The 22,721-nt window shown below is 39.4% G+C and overlaps 1 protein-coding gene and 1 pseudogene across 2 annotated transcripts in view; both read right to left on the minus strand.

Annotated features, from left to right (window-relative positions):
• LOC308234469 (large ribosomal subunit protein eL34) overlaps positions 1–9,076 on the minus strand; it is a 31,456-nt gene extending 22,380 nt beyond the window's left edge. Inside the window, exons 1-4 of the mRNA XM_080642196.1 lie at positions 9,023–9,076; positions 3,156–3,258; positions 2,642–2,712; positions 1,793–1,841 (exon numbers count right to left, since the gene is read on the minus strand). The gene's annotated coding sequence lies outside the window, so the exon portion shown is untranslated. The remainder of the gene's footprint in view (positions 1–1,792; positions 1,842–2,641; positions 2,713–3,155; positions 3,259–9,022) is intronic.
• Positions 5,310–21,615, minus strand: LOC308241659 (large ribosomal subunit protein uL22-like; annotated as a pseudogene). The gene is made up of 3 exons: positions 21,546–21,615; positions 20,691–20,759; positions 5,310–5,867 (listed from the first exon to the last, which is right to left on the minus strand). The product of its transcript is annotated as a large ribosomal subunit protein uL22-like (transcript).
• Positions 21,616–22,721: the final 1,106 nt, after the last annotated feature.

Below are 22,721 nucleotides of genomic sequence, written 5' to 3' on the forward strand. Positions count from 1 at the left end.
CACAGCGTGTCACTTTATACTACTTTAGAGATACACCAGCTATTTGATTAATTGAGGACTAACCAATTCAAAGTATATTTGAAGTGTAAATGAGTCGCACGGCTCAGCTGTTTATTTTTCCCCCTTTCTGAGAGATCTGAGTTTTCTGGAAGCTGATGTTTAAAAGCCGATGGAGACACACTTGCAGGCTTTGCGTGCACACCTGTTTGATTTGTATTAAACTCAGAAGGGAGGAAAAGCCTGAATTACCAGAGAAGATATTTCCACTTTTCTCCTTTATAATCTCATTATGTGATTTCTCTACTCGCATGTGGCCCAGCAGTAGTTACAATCTGCAACCCTGAAGGGCAATGCTTGAGAAAAATTTCCATTTGTTTGTGGCCTGTGAGCACAAGCAGAAAGAAGCAGCGCTTGCTAATGAATAGAAGAGGGGGGCAGGAGGGAGAAAAATACATTTAAAAAGAAAACCAATGACTTTAATCAGGGCAGAGGATTAATCTATTGGGAGAATGAGTGAGGCAGAACTATGCCGTCACCATCCGGCCTGAAAGCTCTGTGTCGCTGTGGCCGCTCCCTTTCTGACCACCCTCATTAGCCTTCCTGTCTCAACTGCTGCCATCTCAGTTCACATCGCTTTGGCCTCGTCCTCCAACTGGTCTCAAGTCAAGTGTCCCTCTTCCATCTATTCTACACTGGGCTTCTCTGAGTGTAATGGGCGAACAGATCCCCTGGGGGCTCTTGCTGCTCTGAGGCAGGCGTGCTCAAACTACGGCCCACGATCCACATGCGGCCCGATGGGGACATTTATCCGGCCCGCCGGGTGCCGCTGCCTGTCCTGCTTAGCAGCCAACTCGTCCTGGGCCCGCAGTGCGCATAGGAATTTGTTCATAGTTTTGTTTTTTTTTAAACTATAGTCCGGCCCTCCAACGGTCTGAGGGACAGTGAACTGGCCCCCTGTTTAAAAAGTTTGAGGACCCCTGCGAGGGTTTAGGTTCAGTGAGTCAGGGAGGGGAGAGGGGCTGAAATTCTACGTTTCTAACAGGCTCCCAGGTGAAGTTCATGCTGCCGGGTCTCAGCCAGTCTTTGAGCAGCAAGGTCCTACAAATCTCTGACAAACGCATCTTTAAAACACTGCTTTGACCATGAAATGCTCTCGTTCAGAAACACTAAGAGATTTCCAGTACCTACAGTTAAACACAGATTCCTTAGCCTGGCATTCAAGGCCTTCCTAAGAAGGTCACAACCTGCCCTCTGGGCACATGACACATTTCCCAGCTCCGTACTGCTGTCCATGCGATTCGTTCTTCCTGAAATGCTTCTGTCTTTGGAAATCCCACCCGTGCCTTAAGCCGCATTTTAAATACCACATCCCTAACGCTGGCTCTTCTACCCTTCTCCCACTCCACGAGACACGAGTTCTCCTTCAAATTCTTTCTCTCATGCTTTAGTTTTAGTTCTTTCTTGCCATGTGATAGCTTCCATCCTGTATTATGGCCATAATGTACTTATTTCTCCCTATGCACCGACAGGATTGTGAGTTATATAAGGGTGGGGACTGTGCCTCATCTTTGTTTCCTCCCCAAGTACAGGTGCGGCACAGAGTGTGTGTCTGACAAATATTTAGTTAAACTGAACTATGTCAGAACATTCTCTCCATGATCATTCCTAAATAAAATTCATTGTATTTATCTTTGAAACTCCAATGTCCTAGGTTAGTAACATCCCTGGAATTCTTTAGAATAGCCCACAAATTCTGATATTTGCTACTTCATTTACTCAATCATCCACTCACCTGTTTACTCATTTGAATGTTCTCTTTGTGCCAGGTGCAGTGCCAGGGACTGCAAATAAAACAATGGGGGGGGGGGGAGAGAGATATTTGTAATACTATCAACAATAAAAAAAAATTAAACAGTCCTTACCCGCTAAGATTCTCCACACACACTTGTATGTTCTGCTTCACCACTTTTATATTTCCTTACTCCAACCCCAAATATAACCTATCTAAGCAATATTTATTCACCTTAATATAAAAAAGCAAAACTCTTCTTGATAATTCTTGTAGCTGTTATAGGCCCAAGCATCATGATCTCAGAACAGGGACTGCCAGGAACCCTGAGGAACTTTCTGCTTCGTCTAGACTTTGTATTCATTTATTCTCATCTCCAAAGGACTTACAAATTCTTAAAGCCTCATCCATTCAACTGCAATACCCAGCCTATCCTCCATCCCCTATACCCACTTTTCAGCATTGCACCGGTTCTCAAACCATTGCTTCTACCTGCCCTAGACTCCAAAGGTAACAAGCTTACCCCAACACCAAAATGGTTCCCAGTTTTTTCCCCTTCTCTCCTCTTTTTTCCCTTTGTGCATCTCATACCCTGCCATAATTTTCATCCTTAACTACTATACCCTACCAAATGGAGAGGGAAAAAACATTTTTAAAAAAAATCTCCTAACTTCATAGCTACCGTAAGCATACAAACAAAAATAAGCCACAGAAAGCAATTTATGTTTCAATCCCCAAATCAAATGTGATACTTTCATTTCTTCCCTTCATGTATTAATTGTTCCTTACTTTGTTAGAGATATCTGTATTGTAATATTTTTACTTTGTATTATGGTAATAGTTTTGACATACGTTTTCCTTCCAAGATGGTGAAATTCTCGAGGGGAAGCTTACTTTATTTATCTTATCTTCCTTAAGATCTCCTGCAGAAAGAAGCATGGTACAGATGTATAAATAAAATGCATTGTATTTATCTTAGAAACTCCAGTGTCCAATATAAAAGATTTCTATAAGGAATTACTGAGCCCTGGCTGCTCCATCCCTCAGAATGGTCTAGCAGTGAATGAAATAATGTTGAATCTACTCGTTCGTCATGGACTGTTTTCACTGACCTTTGGAGCCACAGTTTCAAACAGCTGGTAGTCACACCACTTGGAGCAGTGGAGCCTGGAGGCTGTCCCTGAACACCCACAGCCATTCATTATTGGTCAACCCCAATACAAGTCTTATATTGAGAGGGCTATTTAACTGGGTTTCTGGTTATGTGGTTTATATATTATCCAGTCTATTCAGCTCATGAGACCAGATAATTCTGTCTAAAATTAACAGGCAGATTTTCACTTTAAAACAGTTCTAAAAGACTCACCAATGTTAATATTTTTGAATCTTTCCTCCCAGGTTGGTTACATTTAGCAGAAAAGAATCTTCTAGTCTCTTGCCTAGAGGGAAATGGTGAGTTTGCTGGTATTCTGGAAGCCAAGTCAGAAAAAAGAGATAACCTTTTTAGCACTTAGCAGCATTCAATATGCATTTAGGCACTCAGTCTCTCTGTGTTTGGTTTGATAACAATACACACACCTTCAATTATACCTGATGTCCCACAGTTCAGAGGCCTTCTGCCATACCTACTCCTGAGAATGAACTATTATATTCAGGTGAGGAAAGGACAGTTGCTCCTCAATGTGCAGTGGGAGTGGGGATATAGAGATCTAAGCCAGTGAAACACCTTTTCCCCAACCCCCTTGTAGCCACCTTGATATTTCAGCCCCTTCTTTATACCAATTGCAGAGGTATATGGTGCTGCCAGTTGTCAATCTGCTTTCCAGATTGTAAAATTTTATTGCTCTTGTGTTCTCTTTCATGTGGGTTTATGCCTTTTAGACAAGATCTCTTTTCTCAAGTTTTAGTGGAATTTTGCAGAGGAGCAAAATTAGATTTGTGGTTCAGTCTATCATCTTAAGTCAAAAAACCATTTAGACTTACTATTTCTCCTTTAACAATATGCAAGGAGGCAGAAGTTTCAGGATATTGAGATAAAATGTCGACAGCAGACTGAGATGAGCTATGCTCGTCAAGTTATATCTGTGGAAAGTTTAGCACAATCTCCCGTATTCTCTATTCATGACAATGTGAAACACTATTTAGATTGAACAAGTGTTCATTTAAGTCCTCTGTTTTTTGAGAAGAATAATTTCAAAAGTTTGAACAGTCTCAGCAACCACATTTTGGTTCTGAAAGCCGACACAGAGGGGTTTTTCCACAACTCATGTCCCGGCTTCATGCACAGAGTGGCCGGTCACTTAGAGAACACAAGATAGCTTCTTGCCTCTCCTGGGATAGATGTGAAAGCTTCCTCGAGAGCAACTCAATCTATTCTTTCTCATTCGAGGGAAGTTCAACGTCCAAGTTACCCCCAATAAACACGTTAAACAGCAAGCAAGCTTAACAAGATTTTTTCCTTGTTTTTCTTAATACACAATTACATGTGTTAATTATTGAAATATGGATAAGTTGTCTCTTGGGGAGGTGCACTTGTGACTTCAGTATGAAGCACAATAAATAAAAAAATCAGAAGATATTAATTCCATTTGTTTCCCATAAAATTGAGACAATGAAATTATTAATTGTATAATAACTATTATGGATACTCCAGGAATATAAAATGGGAGTTTTACCAAGGGTTTCTCAGAGTGACCTTAATTAACATTCATCCTTCTTTCCTTTCTTCTTTCCTTCCTTCAAACATGTTTTTGACTTGGCTGGTGTTGCTCAGTGGTTGAGAGTCAACCCATGATCCAGAAGGTCATAGTTCAATTCCCATCAGGGAAAGCCTGGGTTGCAGGCTTCATCCCCAGTAGGGGGTGTGCAGGAGGCAGCTGATTAATGACTCTCTCTCTTCATTGATGTTTCTCTCTCTCCTTCTCCCGTCCTCTCTCTGAAATCAATAAAAATATATTTAAAAAACAAACAAACAAACAAACAAACAAACAAGTGTTTTTTATTCTCACTATGTGCAAGGCTCTGAACTTACTGGAGCTGTAGCTGTGAACAAGGCAGACACGGTCTCTGCCTTCTAGTAACTATATCCTGGCAGGAAGGACAAGTGTGAAACAAGTAATTACATCATGATTAACTGAGATAAGAATATAAAAGAGGAAGGCTTGCCCCAGTCTCAGAAGAGCAGGTGAGCTGAGATCTGAACGGAGTAGAAGATGTTGATTAGGTAAAGGGCAGATCTAGGGGGCTTGGGAAAACGTACCAGACCTAAGTAACAGTGAGTGTCAACGCCCAGAAATGCATTTAAACCCTAGGCCCAGAGACAGAGGCAGGTTAGAGACAGATTAGTGCCCACATCATGCTCGGTCATAACATTCCCTCCTCAAAGAAAGAAAAGAACTCCTCAGAGTAGAAACATCAGGAAGTAAATTTATTTGCTCAACAGCTTAAATGGCCATTGTGTTTCAATATGACAATACATTTATTTCTTTTCTTGTTTTTTTTTTTTTTCTTTTATTAGGATTTATTTCATGCTGAATTTACTCCTGGCCATAAATTTTTGTTTCTTCAGTTTCTTCTGGGATATCTTTTTCTTCTATACAACCTCTTCTGATTTAGGAACAATCTGCTCTTTTTTGGTAAAACTCATCTCAGGGAGCTCATGTGGGTTAGTCTGCCCATGAGCTCTATAAGTTCTGCACCTCATCTCCAGAGCTCTGTTCACCTGGATGTGCTCAACGACCAGAGAATCTTCATCTAAACCCTTAAGTTCAACATGACTCTCTGCATTTTTAAGCACGTGCAGCAAAATTCAGCACTCTTTATGGGCCACAGACCCTGCATCCAGCCCCACTGTTTGGCCTGGCCACACCTACCAGCTCCACCATTGTAATGATGTGATGATGGAATGGCACACATTGCTTCTCTAAAGTGACATCCTTCAGATACTTGGTGGCTTTTCTAATATGCATACCCTTGATGGCCTGGGCAGTTTCATGAGTGTTCTAAAAGTGAACACGAAGATTTGAACTTCTTGATTTGCATGATTTTGTGGGGTTTACTGGGTCAAGTGAATAACATACTATTTCCAGAGATCACCTCTGGCCACTTTCCAATTATAACAATGATAAACAAATGTTAATTATTTATAATTATATACTATTATAATTAATTGCATGTAATTAATTACATTATCTATATTAATATATGATAATATATAAATGGTTTAGCTTTTATTATAATACACAATGTATTATAACCAGTGTACAAGAACAGGATCTATTAAGAGTACTCAACACCATCTATTGTGTTATTTGCTAACATATCTACCTTCCAATGTTTTTGGTTTGTTTTGTTTTAATCACAGTTCAGTGTTTAAAAGATAAAGCTTTTTAACATTCAATATTGCTCAATAGCTAAATGCATGAGCTGTCCTAGATCATGAGGTTAGTGATGCTTATTTTAATATTAAATAAAAAGATTCATTTTCATTGAAGCAAGTAGGGAATTAAGCTTACAACTTCAATTACCAATAATTAATTCCCCACACTGCAAGCCATGCCATTTGCATTTAAACTCCCAATGCCCAACGGATAACAAAAATCTATTTTGATCACTTTTTATTTTCATCATTTAAGGAGTACATCTTATTTCAATTAGGCACATGTATTTCTAGATTATAAGAGAGAACAAATACCCCTTCTAAAGAACTAGGCAATTGGAGTGGGGGAGGCTTTGAAGCATGACAAAGACATTCTGGGGTCTTTTCATTTCTCTTGCTTTAATTGAAGGAGTGCCTAATATTGTGTAGAATTAGCTACCTCGTATACACTAACCTATTATTTGTAAGCAGATGGATAATTCCTCTGAATTTGTTTTTCCTTATGCATTAAGCTATTCTTTGGTGGCTTTTCATTATCTGAGAGAGAGAAAGTAATTGAGCACATGATTTAAAATGAGGCAAAATTAAGTCCTGCTCCAAACCCAACCTCAGACAGCAGGCCTGAGGATCAGAAGAACTCTTCAGAGAGAGAGGCTTGACCCAGAGAGGCATCCCAGAAGCTGAGCTCATCGGGATGGTCCACTTTTTTTTTTTTTTTTTTTACAAGTTCTGAACAGAAAAAAGCTACCAGCGTATCACCAAAGCAAAGACACAATCAGAGCCAAGTTCTTAGACATAAAAAGAGATGCTTGGAATTAGGTTTGACTGAAAACAGGCAGACCTGGGTGGCATGCAGAAACTAAGTTCTAAGCAATCTTATTTTTCAACTTTTAAAGACATTTGCCCCACATAAATTTCATAATTCCTAACAGAACTGAACATGTTATACTAAAATCTCATTTAAGTGGAACTCAATGAGATGAAACCATAAATTACTTGGAATGAGCTTTTAGGAAAAACAATGCAATATCAATCATTTAATAAAAAGGGATAGCTACAATGGCAAGATCTAAGGTTAGTACATATCTATTTCAATCTTCAATCTATGACTGTTGAATGTCTAATCATGTCCAGAGTCTTGACTTGTGTACCCTATGAGATCCTTCACATTGTAGTAACACATGAAAAAAAAACACATTGAATTCAGTGCGTTATACTTCCCATTTAAGAAAACAAATCAGAAAACAAATTATATTTAAATATATTTTTATTGATTTCAGAGAGGAAGGGAAAGGGAGAGAGAGATAGAAACATCAATGATGAGAGAGAATCATTGATTGGTTGCCTCCTGTACACCTCCTACTGGGGATTGAGCCTGTAACCCAGGCATGTGCCCTTGACCGGAATCGAACCAGGGATCTTTCAGTTCGCAGGCCAACACTCTGTCCACTGAGCCAAACAAGCTAAGACATCAACCACTATATTTTTAAATGATTCTATTAACAAAAGTTGAGGCTAAAAGGATTTTCTGGCTAAGTGAACCTTAGTGATTAAAAATGGGAATAGCTATTCAACCTAGTAATCAAGTATTCTGATTAATCAATCAACTTTTTCCATCATTAAGTAAAAATATATACATTAACAGAGACGCAGCTGTCATATAAAATTCAACTAAAAATATTTCCAAATGAAAGGAGAAAAGGAAAGGATTCGCTAGATATTAGTATGCAAAACAAATAAATAAAAACAGATTTCTTGCTCCTGCAGGCCAAGAGCCACATCTAATAAAACCATTTAAAACAGATTCACAACTGGCCCTGCTATGTATATGCTTGATGTATTGTTGTTAGCACAGCCAAATATTTACACCCTAGGAAATTAAATCTAAAATATAATATGTGATTTCTTTCCACATGACAGACTTAGAGAAAACACTGGAAAAGTTTTGTGTTTTTTTTTTTTTAATTATTGTATTGTTTTTGTTAATGAGCCACTCTGATAAAGAAAAGATAGAGGAGTTCTGGTCAGTGTTGCTCAGTTGATTGGACATTGCCCTGTGCATTGAAAATTTGCCAGTTCTATTCCTAGTCACAGCGTATGCCCAGGCTGTGGGCTCCATCCCTGCTAGGGGGTATGCAGGAGGCAGCCGATGGATGTTTTGCTTTCACATTGATGTTTTTCTCTATCTCCCCCTCCCTCTTCTCCTCTCTCTAAAAATTAACTTATAAATTTCTCACTGTATGGGAGAACATATTTGACAATGATATATCAGATAAAGGGTTAATATCCAAAGTATATAAGGAACTCATACAACTTAACAAAAGGAAGATAAACAATTCAATTAAAAAATGGGCAAAGGACTTAAATAGACACTTCTCCAAAGAGGACATGCAGATGGCCAAGAGACATGAAAAAATGCTCAAAGTAACTAATCACCTCGAGAGATGCAAATCAAAACAACAGTGAGGTACCATCTCACACCTGTCAGAATGGCTACCATCAACAAATCAACAAATGACAAGTGCTGGTGAGGATGTGGAGAAAAGGGAACCCTAGTGCACTGCTGGTGGGAATGCAGACTGGTGCAACCATTATGGAAAACAGTATGGAGTTTCCTCAAAAAAATTAAATATGGAACTGCTATTTGACCCAGTGATCTCACTTCTAGGAATATATCCTAAGAAAACCGAAGCACCAATCAGAAAGAATGTATGCACCCCTATGTTCATAGCAGCACAATTTACAATAGCTAAGACATGGAAATAGCCCAAGTGCCCATCATGAGTGGATAAAAACGCTGTGGTACATTTACACCGTGGAATACTATGCAGCAGTAAAATAGAAGAATCTCTTACCCTTTGAGACAGCATGGAGGGACCTGGAGAGTATCATGCCAAGTGAAATAAGTCAGTCAGAGAAAAACAAGTATCACATGATCACACTCATATGTGGAATCTAAGTAACAAAATTAACTGATTAACAGAGTGGATCAAGAGACATGAAAGCATGGAACAGAGTTTGGAATCTCAGAGGGAAGGTGGGGGAGGGTGGGTGGGTGGAAGGTAATCAATCAAAGGCCTTGTATGTTTATATGCATAACCCATGGACACAGACAATAGGGTGCTGAAGGCCTGGGGCTGGAGGGGGGGATTGGAAGGGGGACTGTAGGGGGTCACTGGAGGAAAAAAAGGTACATATGTAATATGTTCAACAATAAAGAATTATTTAAAAAAATAAAAGGAATAGAGGAGAAGATTTGTTTTGCTTAGGAATGAGGAACAACTATGTGACATCCTTTGTTGGTGTCTGGCTTCAGGATATTTTCAAGGTCATTCCTTCAACAATAAAGGTAAGTCACTCAGACTCTTAGTTACCTTCCTGCTCAACACTATCTGTTAGGCACAACCTCTCTCTCACTTCAGTAGGGCTTTGGCTCCTTCCTAATGTTCCACTGATGTTTTTAGCACAGACAAGCTAATTCAACCCAAGAGCTTTATTTTGGTTTCCTATGAATGTAAGTTTCTAAGCACAATGGATTTTATTAGTCCAAAATATCCCTACTGGACCACACAGCTCTGAGACCCACCCCTTATTCATAGATAGCCTCGGGGAACGAAGAGAAGAGAGAAGCCTTAAATTTGTTTGGAAACATCAGCCAACCCTGGAGGTCTGGGATGAGGAGCAGCTGAACGTCTAACAGATTTGCTGTGACACAGCTTTTCTCCCCTGGAAGAGGAGCACGGGACACTTGTTCCACTTTCCAAGATTCTGTAAATGACAAACTTCTGAAGGCAGCAGCATAGCACTGGCTAAAAACATCTGGGTAACTCTCTACAAGAACTCAAAACAGACTAGATCAGAAAGGGCAGCAAGATCTTTGTTGTTTCCCAGTTGGAACCAGAGGCTGTCTCAAAATTAGCCGTCAGCCCCAGCTTGGAGATGTGCTGCTTTTCACAAGTCAGATAGACAGTGTTCATGCCATTGTCTGTTGCTTAAGCATTTTGAGTTGTTTTTTTTCCCCACTAGTGGTGATGATCTCCTGCTCCTCTGCTCTATGTTCCTGTTACTAAATTACTCTTTTTGAGGTGAATACCAAGATAGGGGTGCAGACTTTGACACTGCAATAACCCTTATTGCTCAGAAGTCCAGAGAGTCCTAGTGGCTGAAAACTTATCAAGGTCATAAAACTACCTAATAACTCAATGCAGTCTTTAACATTTTTTTTTTTATTGATTGATTTTAAAGAGTGAGAGAGGGAGGGAGAGGAAGGAAGAGAGAGAAGGAAAAAAAAAAAGAGACAGACAGACAGAAACATCAGTTTGTTGTTCCACTTGTTTATGCATTCATTGGTTGATTCTTGTATGTGTACTGACTGGGGATGGAACCTACAACCTTGTTGTATCGGGACAAAGCTCTAACCAACTGATCTATCTAGCCAGTGCCCCACCCAAATGCAGTTCTGAACCCAAATCTCTTGTCTGCTGATTCCAGAATTCTTCTGAATATATAAATCATTCTAGTGTTTTAGATAGATTCTCTTTTTTTTTTTTTCCACTGTGATAAGTGGAGCAATGTCTTCCTCTTCCCAACAAAATGTTTACATCCTAAACCCTGGAACCAGTGAATATGTTTTGTTCCATGGCAAAGAAGAATTATAGTGCAGGTGGAATTAAGGTTGCTAAGTCAGAGAAGTATGATTATGTGATACTTGTTTTTCTCTGAGATCAACTGACCCTAAAATGGGGAGGTTTCCTGGATTATCAGGGTGGATTCCAATGTCAGTATTCACAAAGGTCTTGTAATGTGGAAGGAGGCAGAAGAGTCAGTGTCAGAGCAATGTCATGTGAAAAGGACAGAATTGGATATTTATGGAGGAAAGACTGTTCCACGATGTGACCCTGCAAGCTGGAGCTGGGCCAGAATGCAGGTTGCTTACCACAAATCCCCCTACAGGCTGGTCATAATCAGTGTTCATTCTGACATAAGTCAGCCCCCCTCCCCTGCCTCCCACTATGTGCTGGTTCCTGGAACAGCCCCTTGTCCTGACCTGGTCAAGCATGTAAAGTAATTTTCCCTACCTGGTAACATTCACATACTAGTACCCATGACAATCCCCTTACCCTAAAATTCATTGGCATCCCAATCAGCATGGGGATCCTACTTGGTCTTGCAGCTGCCCAAGATGGGCCTGCCTCATACGTAAGTTTCCCTTAATAAACTCTTAATTACCAGACTGGAGTGGCCAGACTCTTTTTCCCATCTTTCCCTGCCCTCTGCTTGCGAAGGTAGATTTTCCGTTCTGGGGCCTTTCCCTGGGCCTGCGTGCACTAACATTACTGGCTTTGACAATGGAAGGGGGCCACCAGCTAAGGAATATGAGCAGCTGCTAGAAACGAAAAAGGCAAGAGAGCAGTGTTGGCCAACAACTTGATTTTAGCCCAGTGATAGTCATTTTGGACTTTTGACCTCCAGTACTGTAAAATAATAAATCTCTGTTAAGTCACTAAATTTGTGGAAATTTGTTACAGCAACAATAGAAAACTAGTATACTCCCTGAAGCATCTAAAACACACGATAGCAAAACTCAATAATACATCCTACTAGTTTTAAAAAGTACCTATCATTCCTTTGAGATTTGATCTTAGCTAATTGTAGCAATTAAGAATAACAGCAAATATGCAAGTAGAATACCTATGTGTGTCAAGAACCGTTCTTGATGTTAGATTTGTTAACTCACTTAAACCTTTTCAGAACATGCTGAGGCAGACCCTAGTATCAGTCACACTTTGTAGAGAAGAGAATGAGGCACAGAGAAGTTGTGCAACTTGTCCAAGGTCACCAAGCCAGAAAGCTGCAGAATGGGGCTTGAACCCAGAGATGCTGGCTTTAGATTCTGTCCACTACTATGGCCTTCTGCTTCTCTCAGTCGTAGTGGCCCAGGGGCATCCTTACCCAGAGTCTTTTATCCAAGAGTGAAACAAAATTGCCATGGAGATACATTTTTTTCTAGTGCATAGATTTTTTTTTTCTTTGAAATCTTTTTAGCTTTCTCCTGTAGGCTTTCCTTATGGCTATTCAACCTTTCTCTCTCCTTCGCACTGATATACAATAACTTTACCTTAACTTAAATCCTGAAATTTCATAGTCTTGCAGGTATGGATTATTCAAGAACCAATCAACACGTCTGTGGTTTCCCAGCTTGGTCGCTCTGTTCCTTCTTGCTTCTTGTCCTCTTCAGATACATTACCCCACCTACTAGTCTACATGCAGTGAAGGGAGGAGGTGAAAAGAAAATCTGCAGACATAGTGACTTGTTAAAAAGCTCTGACAAAAGAGTAGGTTTGCCCATAATTACCTACCATGGATCCTTTTTTCTATTTGTTTTCAAATGAAACTTAAGCTTCTTGTGTTCTTGTGACGTTTTTAATTTAGACATCATTTTCTTTCAAGTCTTCATTCTTAATAGAAGCTTTTGAGATTTGCTAATTCGATTCATTCCCACTATGCCATCCTCTCCATTATCACAGATGGTCAGGAATTGGCTTTAATCATAGTTTGTTTGCCCCCCCCCCCGCCCCCCGCTTTTCCTGTCTCTAGACACAGAAAACCAAAACAAGAAGTCAACATCGTTTTTTTCTCCTTCAAGTCTTCTTTCCCAGTTTAAATATGCTTCACTCTATGCGATAACCCAGGAATGGAAATAGATTAGTGGTGGCCAACAGGTCAGTGGGGACTGTCCAAAGTATTCTTGGAAAGGATTTGTAGAAAAGTCTGGGCTCTATGGATCTATTCGCAGATGGAGATGTTCATTGGTAAATGTAGCTGTGTATTTTGGAGGTGAGCTGGGTATTGCAGCCGCCATACACTCACTGTGCCTGCTGTATGTAGTGAGTCAAGAACTGCTTCATGATAGATGTCTACTGAGCTCCTGTGGGGAGGAGCTTGGGCTCCGGCAGCACCATCTGTTTCAACATTAGCATTTTCCCAGTCCTCAGAGTTTTCAAGAACAAATAATTAAAACTACGTAAAAGCACATAGAAGATACTGCGAATGCACCTCAGCCCAGAGATGAAGCTGAAGCAATTTCATTTAATCCCCATTTGAAAAAGTAGGAGTTACCAAAATAGAAATGTTGAGCAATATGTGTGAAGTCCTTGAGGGATTAGATCACTCACAAATATCTACCTCTCAAAACTGTGTGAAGATGGAGCATCCAGTCTATCCTTTTCTCTTTCTTTCTAGGCCAGTCCCTGCAGGGTCAGTCTCGTCAATTACTCTTTTCTACGTTGCCTGTCACATATGTGCTGTCTTGCTCTGGGGCTGTGATAGTTAAAAGAACATATAAATCAAACTGTGGAGTTTTGTCTAATTTTCTAGCTTCTTGCCTCAATATTCTGCTTAATTTTTTTTTAAATCCTCACCTGAGGAATGAGGATATTTTTTTTCCATTGATTTTAGAGAGAATAGAAGGGAGAGGGAAGGAAGAAAGAGAAAACTCGAAGTGAGACACATCAACTGGTTGTCTCCCACACATGCCCTGATTGGGGGCAGGGATCAGACCTGCAACCCAGGTGTGTGCCCTTGACCAGAATCAAACCTGTGAGCCCCTGGTGCTCAGGCCGAGGCTCTAACTACTCTGCTTAATTTTTGCTTTGGAGACTAGTTATAAAATGGGTGAATTTTCTTTAAATCAGAGGTCATTGCACGAAGTTTGAAAAGCCTCGTAATTAACAAGGACTCATGAAATCAGACCTCTGGTTAAACCGAATGAAATATCAGTTGAACGACTATTTGGATGTACTGTTGAGGTTTTGTCTAGGTTCGAGCTTTAAAAAAATACACAGTTTAAAACACACACACACACACACACACACACACACACACACACACACACACAGCTTCAGCTTCAAATTGGTCTGTGAGGTGCATGTTCCAAAACACTGGTTTGGGTCACACAGTTCTGGGGGTGGTGGGGTGGTGGTGGTGGAATTCAGGTGATATTTAATTTGATTCACTCCAGCTTTCAGGATTTAAGTTAAGGTAAAGTTACTGTGTCTGCCATTTTTAAAAAATACATTTTTATTGATTTCAGAGAGGAAGTGAGAGGGAGGGAGAATAGAAACATCAATGATGAGAGAGAATCATTGATTGGCTGCCTTCTGCTCGCCCCCTACTGGGAATCGAGCCTATAACCTGGGCATATGCCCTGAACAGAAATCTAACCGTGACCTCCTTGTTCACAGGTTAACGTTCAACCACTGAGCCACACCGGCCGGTGAGTGGAAAAGAAAAGTACTTTCAGAACTCAGAGATTCAGAAAATTTCATTAAAAAAAACACACAACAGAATCCATGTGCCTTGAAGAGGCACCTGAAACAAAGACAATTAAACATCATATTTGTTTTTGGTTACACAATACCTTTTAGTTGGACTAGTTCTTTAAGTGTTATTACATAGCGTTTATATTTATTATACAATTTAAAGAAAAATATGGTAATCTCTCATGCTCCTGCTAAGGCTATGGAGACTTGTGGCAAAATTGCTGTGTGACCACCAAAATCCATTTGTTACCTCCTGGGCAGACGACTAGCCTACGTTCTCCAGCCTCTTCTCTACTTAGTTGTGACCATGTAACTGGGTTCTGACCAGTGCAATGCGGGTGCATGTGAGGCACATTACTTCCAGGCCCAGGCTCCCTTCCCCCCAAACTCCTGCAATACTCTTCATACTCTCTCTGATATCTTTCCTCAGATTATATGATCCAAAAGGACTTTGAGATCCCAATTATTCTGAAGTCACAAGATGGAATGACCACATTGGACATTGTGTTGAGAGAAATTTTTATTGTCTGAAGCCACTGAGATCTTGGGGTCTGCTATAATAGCTGGCATTACTTACTCTAATACAGGAATGGTCTTTGCAACCAAGATAAAAGACAGTGTAATTAATAGCAAGCCTGCATATATAAAACTGCATTTCTCTCACAAGTTAACTTGGATTTGAATTGAAATCTCAAAATCTATACTTTCTATTGCCGTAGCACACAACAACAAAAGAACTAGTTGAAAATTCAGCCAGTTGATTATTGTGTTATTTGTTATATCCAATAACTGGTTTGTCTAATATGTAAATGAAACTAACAGGTATTTAAATTCAATAGGCTAATTGTTTTGTTGATAAAAAAATGTTAAAGTCTCATTTCTCATTTATGTTAAGAACTTGAAACTTTTATTTTTTAATCTGTTTTTAACCACAGTTAAATGGACAGAACTTCTTTTCTTTTTAAACCTTCAGTTTACCTGAAGGCATTTGAATATTCAACTTAAAATAACAACATTTAATTTATTTTAAGAGTTTCTCAATGATACTTTCACCACTTTAGTCTGTGCACTTAATCTTTCGTTTTCTAGAGAAATGTCCAAGTGAGTATATTTTGGGGGGAATCGATAGGGAGTATGATATAAAACAGTGAATTTTTTTATTATAACATTCATTATAAGACTATCCTATGAAAAACAAAGGAGTAACAGAACAACAAAAACGTTATAAACAATGTGCTTTCAAATAATCGTAAGATATAAGAGGAGAAAAAAATGGACTTTAAAAAATTAATCTCAGTAGTAGAACTTGGATGCCTTTGGGAACACAAATTGGAAGCTACTTATTAAACAAGGGTAATTTATTCTGGGTCCACACCACAAAATGGCTTCAAAGGTTTTTAAAGTAGGTCGTTTGGATACTCTAAAATGTTTAGCGGGTTGTAACTTTCCTTAGCGTGTTCATATGAGAGGTAGGGTGCATCCCAATAGTATCCTTGGGATTTCTGACCATATCAAAGCAAACTGAACTATATCATCAAGGAACTCTAATGAGCCAGTTTGTTTAATTGAAATGCTTTAAATTACCATGTAGTACAGCATGAAAAAATCATTATTTTCATTAGCTGAACTATTTCTGTTAATCCCAAACTAAAAGTTCTAATATTGAAGCATGATATAATAAATGCATTGCAAAACATGTTAAACAGCAGGTTGCAAAGAGGAATTTAAATGAAAGAATTCATTTTAAAAATACCAAGATTTTGCCTTAAACATTACTCTTAGGCATCTATATCCTATTGCCAACTTTGCCAAACTACTAATTGTGGCATCACCATTTAGTTATCCTCTTTGTCTTTGTAGACAGTACTGCTCTCATATCAACACACAGGCAAAGTGGGCTGCTTTATACACCATCCGTTTAAGAGATTTTCTTCATTTTTATCCCTGAAGATGAGCTTATTTTGACTGAAGAAGAACCCATGTATAGTTAAGTGGGGGAAATTCATATAGCATTTGTTATGATTATCTTTCCATTGAAAGAACTGACTGTCTCATAGGGGAAAGCAGAATAAAATTTCCTATTTGTTTGAAATATGATCTATTTCAACATGAGCACCGACAAGTAGCCTAAGAATTGTGCCCCTCATTCAACTGATCTTTATCAGGAGCTAGATCAAGAGGGTCCCTTGGGAATGGATGGAGTGTGAAAGATGTGTAACAGCAGGGGGAGGAGTCTCCTCTGTAGGCTACCTAACATCACCTAAGGGTATATTTTGCTTTAATATATTAGCTATAACTTAAGAGGAAAAAAGAACAAGTCTCAACCCTGAGTTGTGACTTCAGATGGAATTTAAAACTGAGATGCAGGATATTACCAATAGAAAAGACATTCTTTACTTTTTGAGTAATAATGAAGGTTTGAATTATTTGCATTGATTTGTGCAAAGGAATCATTATAATGGGAAAAATGTCTTTTTTCATAGCTTAAGTACGTAGAGGTAATTTGAAGAATTAAAAAAATGTTTTCTCTAATTTTGTGGGATGTTAATTTGAGTCTGTTGTGTTTTCTGATTAAATGTTTTAGATGCTAGTTTGCTAATAATCATCCCAATAATCAAATTAAAAAAATGTCTCCAGTTTCATACGAGTTGTTATGGACAAAGAGAACTGGACCCAGGAATCTTTGTTTCATTAATTTTCTTATGCTTCTGACATTTGGTGTACAATAATTTTAAGGATTATCTTTTAGGGACCCCGGAGGAACTCCTCCCACAGAAAAAGCATTAGTATATTAATAAACTATGTCAGTTATTTTTTTTCTGCCATGTTGTAAACTAGAAAGTTGAATTTTCCAGCTTCTAAAAAAAGTTGACTGTTTTGATCATTAGTCCCTTGAGTCCTGTACTCAGCTGAAGTTTTATTTTCCCATCCCTGGTGCTGCCTGAAGCTCTTTGTCTGCGATTCAACCTCTATGGCTTTAATCATTTTGGATTGTACCAATGACTTCTCAGTAATAGAAGAAATGGGGAGCCAGACTTGGCATGGGACAAGTCCTTTTAGCTGTAGTACGACATTATATAATGCCGTACACACAAAAAGGGCCCACAGTCAGATTAAATTAATGAGCGGCATGTTTTTAATCATTAAGGTAACAGCAACATGTGGATTCTTTGCCTCTGTTTTAATCATTTTTATGTTTTTACCAGCTAGATCATGAAACGATTTTTGATAAGTCTTCCTATTTCATTGCAGAGAATAGCATCTATGTGGGGCAGAAATAAATGCTTCAGAGTCCTAAGAAACACTAAATGGCTTTACACATCAGGGTTCAGTGAAATGTATAGCTACCTCTTTGTCCTTCAATGATAGAATGTGGAGAGACAGGGCTGTGGCCACCATTAGCAAATGGAACCAGCATGTGTTCTAAATTGCAAAGAGGTGAATTGTAAGTCTCAGCAGCTGAGGCTGAAATGGATTATTTTCTGGACCATGCTCAGCATTTAGACCAGGTGAGTTGGAAGAGATACTGCTGACTAGGCCATCGGGGGCTCTGAACGCTTTGCCTAAGCTGGAAATTGCTTTATGCAAACTTTCAACTCACTGGTTGGTACCTGCTTGGCAAATGTTGGCAAGAGGACTTGCTATTCTCAGGAAGGTCTTGGTGAGCAGATCGGGACACACAGCTCCTAGACCTGCTAGAATAGAATAGATAAAGCATGTTTCATAAAAGGATGTATATCTACACTAATAAAAGAGTAACATGCAAATTGACCATACCTTCATGACACCCACCAGCCAACCAGGAGTTAGTATGCAAATTAACCCAACAAAGATGGCGGGTTAATTTGCATATGCAGGCACCGAGCTGCCGGGGGAGGGGCGGGACGCTTGCATTGTTGCCATGGCGATGATGCAGGCGTTCTGCACTGCCCCAGCTGCTCAGGGCCTCTGGGCAGCGTGGGAAGGCGGAAAGGCGTCTCGGGCTGGAGTGAAAAGGCGGCTTCAGCTGGAGCGAAGGTGGTGCTGGCAGCCAGGTGTAGGAAGGCCCATTCTTGCATGAATCTTCATTCATTGGGCCTCTAGAATATGTATATTTTCCTCAGCTACTTATCCAATGGCCACATGAAACCTTAGAACATAGGTTCAAAATGAGAAAAAAAATCCAATACACTAGTATGTGGGTGCCAAACGCATGGTTAAAGTGTTTTTTCACTGAATTTGACAAACTAAAACAATCATTCTGTGAACTCAGTGAAACTATTGCACTGTCCTCTGTGTTCCCGCAGTGGTTATTCATAGCGTGAACACAGCTTGCTCTTGATGTGTTATAGTGAATTACATCATTCAACTGTAAGCTGGCCAGTCTCATAGTTGTCTTTGTGTCTTCAGGTCTTCGCAGAGTTGATGCTTCATATGCAATTGTAGGACAGCACTGATGGTATAGGAATAAACAGAGTTCCTGCTTTCCTTTCTGGAAGTCTGGGAAAACTAAGGAGTGTGGGAGGAGAGTTTAAAAATATAAAATTATAGATTAGAAGGGATCTCAAAGATCATGTAGTTCAACACTCTTATTTTACAGATGAGGAAAGTGAAGTCCAGAGAGGTCAATGATGTGATCAAGGTCACTTAGTTGGTGGCAGAACCAGGATAGAGATGATACTAGAACTAGAATTTTTCAGAAACTGCTATAGGCTGGGAATGTATTAGACTTGTGCTGCCCAATATGTTGGTATGTTAGAGTTCTCCAGAGAAATAATATATCTGAGGATTTATTATGAGGGAATTGGCTTACATGTTTGTGGAGACTGAGAAGTCCCAAGATCTGCCACCTATAAACTTACACCCAGGAAGTTGGTGGTGTAGCTCACTCCGAGTCAAAAGGCCTGAGAACCAGGGAAGCCGATAGGGTAAATTCCAGTCTAAGGACCGAGACAATGAGATGACATGTCCTTTCCAGAAGTGAGGCAGGAAAAAGGTGTGGATTTCTCCTCCTGACTTTTGTTTGATTCCAGCCCTCAACCGGTTGGATGATATCCATCTGCACTGGGGAGGGCCACCTACTTTATTGAGGACACCAGTTCAAATGCTCACCTTTTCCAGAAGCATCCTCACAGACACACCCAGAAACAGTGTTCAATCTGGACACCCAGTGGCAGTCAAGTTGACACATAAATTAACTATCACAGTTAGCTACTTACTAGCCTTGCAGGGAGAGTGAGCACTTGAACTGTGACCAGACAGATTATGGTACTGACTCTCAAATTTTACTTAACTTTAAAAACTGAAGCATTGTCACCTGACCGGCATGGCTCAGTGGTTGAGCACTGACCTATGAACCAGGAGGTCACGGTTCGATTCCAGGTCAGGGTACATGCCCAGGTGGGGGGCTTGATCCCCACCATGGGGTGTGCAGGAGGCAGCCAATCAATGATTCTCTCTCATCATTGATGTCTTTATCTCTCCCTCTCCCTTCCTCTCTGAAATCAATAAAAATATATTTAAAAAAAAACAAAGGAGAGTAAAGTAATTTTTCATTAAAGACAAGTTTATTGCTTTGTAGACCCACATTTCACATTAATTGTTAACAATTTAGTGTCTGAACTGAGATGTGTGGTTGGTATAAAATACACACTAAATTTCTATGATTTCACATGAAAAAAAGAGGGTAAAATACCTTACTAAAATTTTTTTATAATGATTACATGTTGCAATGATAATATCTGATATATATTGGATTAGATAAAATTTAATATTAAAATGACACTCACTTGTTTCTTCTTACCGTTTTTGCATGGCTGCTAGACAGTTTAAAGTGACACATGGCTTGCATTATAATTCCACTGGGTAGTGCTGTGCTAGACACGTGACATACGTTGTTTCATTTAATCCTTACAACAGCTATCAGCACGTTACTCTCTCTCTCCAGTGCACAGATCAGAAAACTGAGAATGAGAGGAGTCAAAGTATTTGCAAAAAGTCAAACTACAAAGGAATGACAGACTCAAGATGATACCAGGTTTGGCTGACTTGGCAGCCAATGCTTTCTCTTAGGATTCTTGCCTTCCAGATACTGCCTCGGCATCCAACTGTACTTCTGATACACAGAACTGAGCTGTAGATTCTAATATAGTGATTCATCATCCTTTCGTTTATCTCCACTGGCTACTTCACAGGAAAAAATGGGAGAGTTCTCTTGACTCACCACTGAAGAATTTAAAGTGGCCAACTTTAAGGTTCTTAGGTTCTGTTCTACATGTGTCTCCTAAAAATTCTGAAAAACAAACACATACAATTAATTTATTTCAGGGAATTTTATCATATTTTTGTTTGTTTCAATTTTCAATACTTTAAAAAATGTTTATAACCCAATAATTGTGCTTCTGATTAAAATCATATACAAAATTGAGATATCCTTTTACACTGATTTATCCATTTTTACATGAAAAGTGGGTCATATGTTTGGAAAAGAACTAACATTATTTTTGAGCTACAATAATTTCAAATATGGAAATATTTAAATAAGTGTTATATTTTATTTTATTTTTAAGTGTTATATTTTAATATTGCTTTTGTCCTTGTTTCCAGTATAAGTCTGTTTTTTGCTCAGGCAAGAAAAAAAAAAGATAATCTGGCTGCTCTGTGTAGAGTGTATTTTCTTCAGGAACAAAGATGATTCTTTCTTACTGCTATTTAAAAGACTTGGAAATTCTATCACAATTTTATTCAGAGTTCTAACATTGGCCTAGTGCAGAAGCGTGAGATGTGACAAAAAATGTTTGTGTAGCCTAAATCCATAAATGCAGCTTTTCATGAAAGAGTTATCAGATTTTCTCAAAGACTGTAAATTCACCTAGAATCTATACTGGTAGCAATACTTGGAAATACCTTCCTCTTAGTTAGAAAACTTGGTATAATTTTACTGCAATTGAGTTTACTGTCAAAAGAGGGCGCCAAAGGATGAAAAAGTAATTATGGATGGCTTTTTGGTTTATTTCCCCAGCTAAAAACACGATGAAAAAATCAATTAATTGAAACCTTTGAAAAATCATCTTTTCACCTTGAAAAGGGGGAGATTTGGTATTGCTATCCATATGTGTAATGTCATCTCTGCTTATCCAAGCATGCATGGTCTAGCTCAGTGGTTCTCAACCTTTCTAATGCCACGACCCTTTAAAACAGTTCCTCATGTTGTGGTGACCCCCAACCATAAAATTATTTTCGTTGCTACTTCATAACTGTAATTTTGCTACTGTTATGAATTGTAATGTAAATATCTGTGTTTTCCGATGGTCTTAGGCGACCCTGCTAGTGGTTCTCAACCTGTGGGTTCCCACAGGTTGAGAACCGCTTCTGTAGAGCCTAAGACCATCGAAAACACAGATATTTACATTATGATTCATTAACAGTAGCAAAATTACAGTTATGGAGTAGCAACGAAAATAATTTTATGGTTGGGGGTCACCACAACATGAGGAACTGTATTAAAGGGTCGCGGCATTAGAAAGGTTGAACATAGAACAACCTGGAGCTGAACATAGGAGGTGGGTGGGTTGGTGCATGGGTGGTCTCTGAAGGACAGAGAAAACTCCTGCTTTTGGCTCTTTTACCAGAAAACAAGGTCCAGCAGCTTCACTTGAAATAGTCTTTTAATTGTGAGCAAATTAAGCTCCTTCACTGGGAAGTAAATTGACTCAGCAAATATTCCAGTTCCAGCCACATGGCAGGCACTTCGTTAGTTTCTGGGGAAACCAGGTACTAAAACAGCCCTGGCTGCATGTGGTCTACAGTCTACTGGGCAACAGAGACATTTACCAAACAATCACACAGACGTACAGTAAAAAATTATCTTGACCAAGTGGTGTTTGAGCTGGTTTGTGAAGACTGAATAACCAGATGAAGTAGGGAGGTTGAGGAAGAAGATCCCAGGCAGAGAGAATAGCAGGGCCCCCCTCTCTGAGCCAGGAGGGAACATGGGCACTTCAGGAATTGAGAGTGTTTTGAGCCTGAGAAATGAGAGTGGCTGAGACCAGACAGGGAGGCAAAGGAGTATCGTGTAAGAACTGATGGCAACATCTTGTGAGGATTTTGTTGTATATCCAATGCCAAGCCTTTGATAAGTGGATGATAGGATTATGTGACCACTCCAGCTGTTTTGTGGGGAATAGATGAAAAGAGGGCAGGATCACAAGGAGCCTGCTGTGCTGCAGTTCAGATGGGGGGTTTCAATGACTTG

This window comes from Plecotus auritus (assembly GCF_963455305.1).
Source record: "Plecotus auritus genome assembly, chromosome: 1".
Classification (NCBI taxonomy): Eukaryota; Metazoa; Chordata; class Mammalia; order Chiroptera; family Vespertilionidae; genus Plecotus; species Plecotus auritus.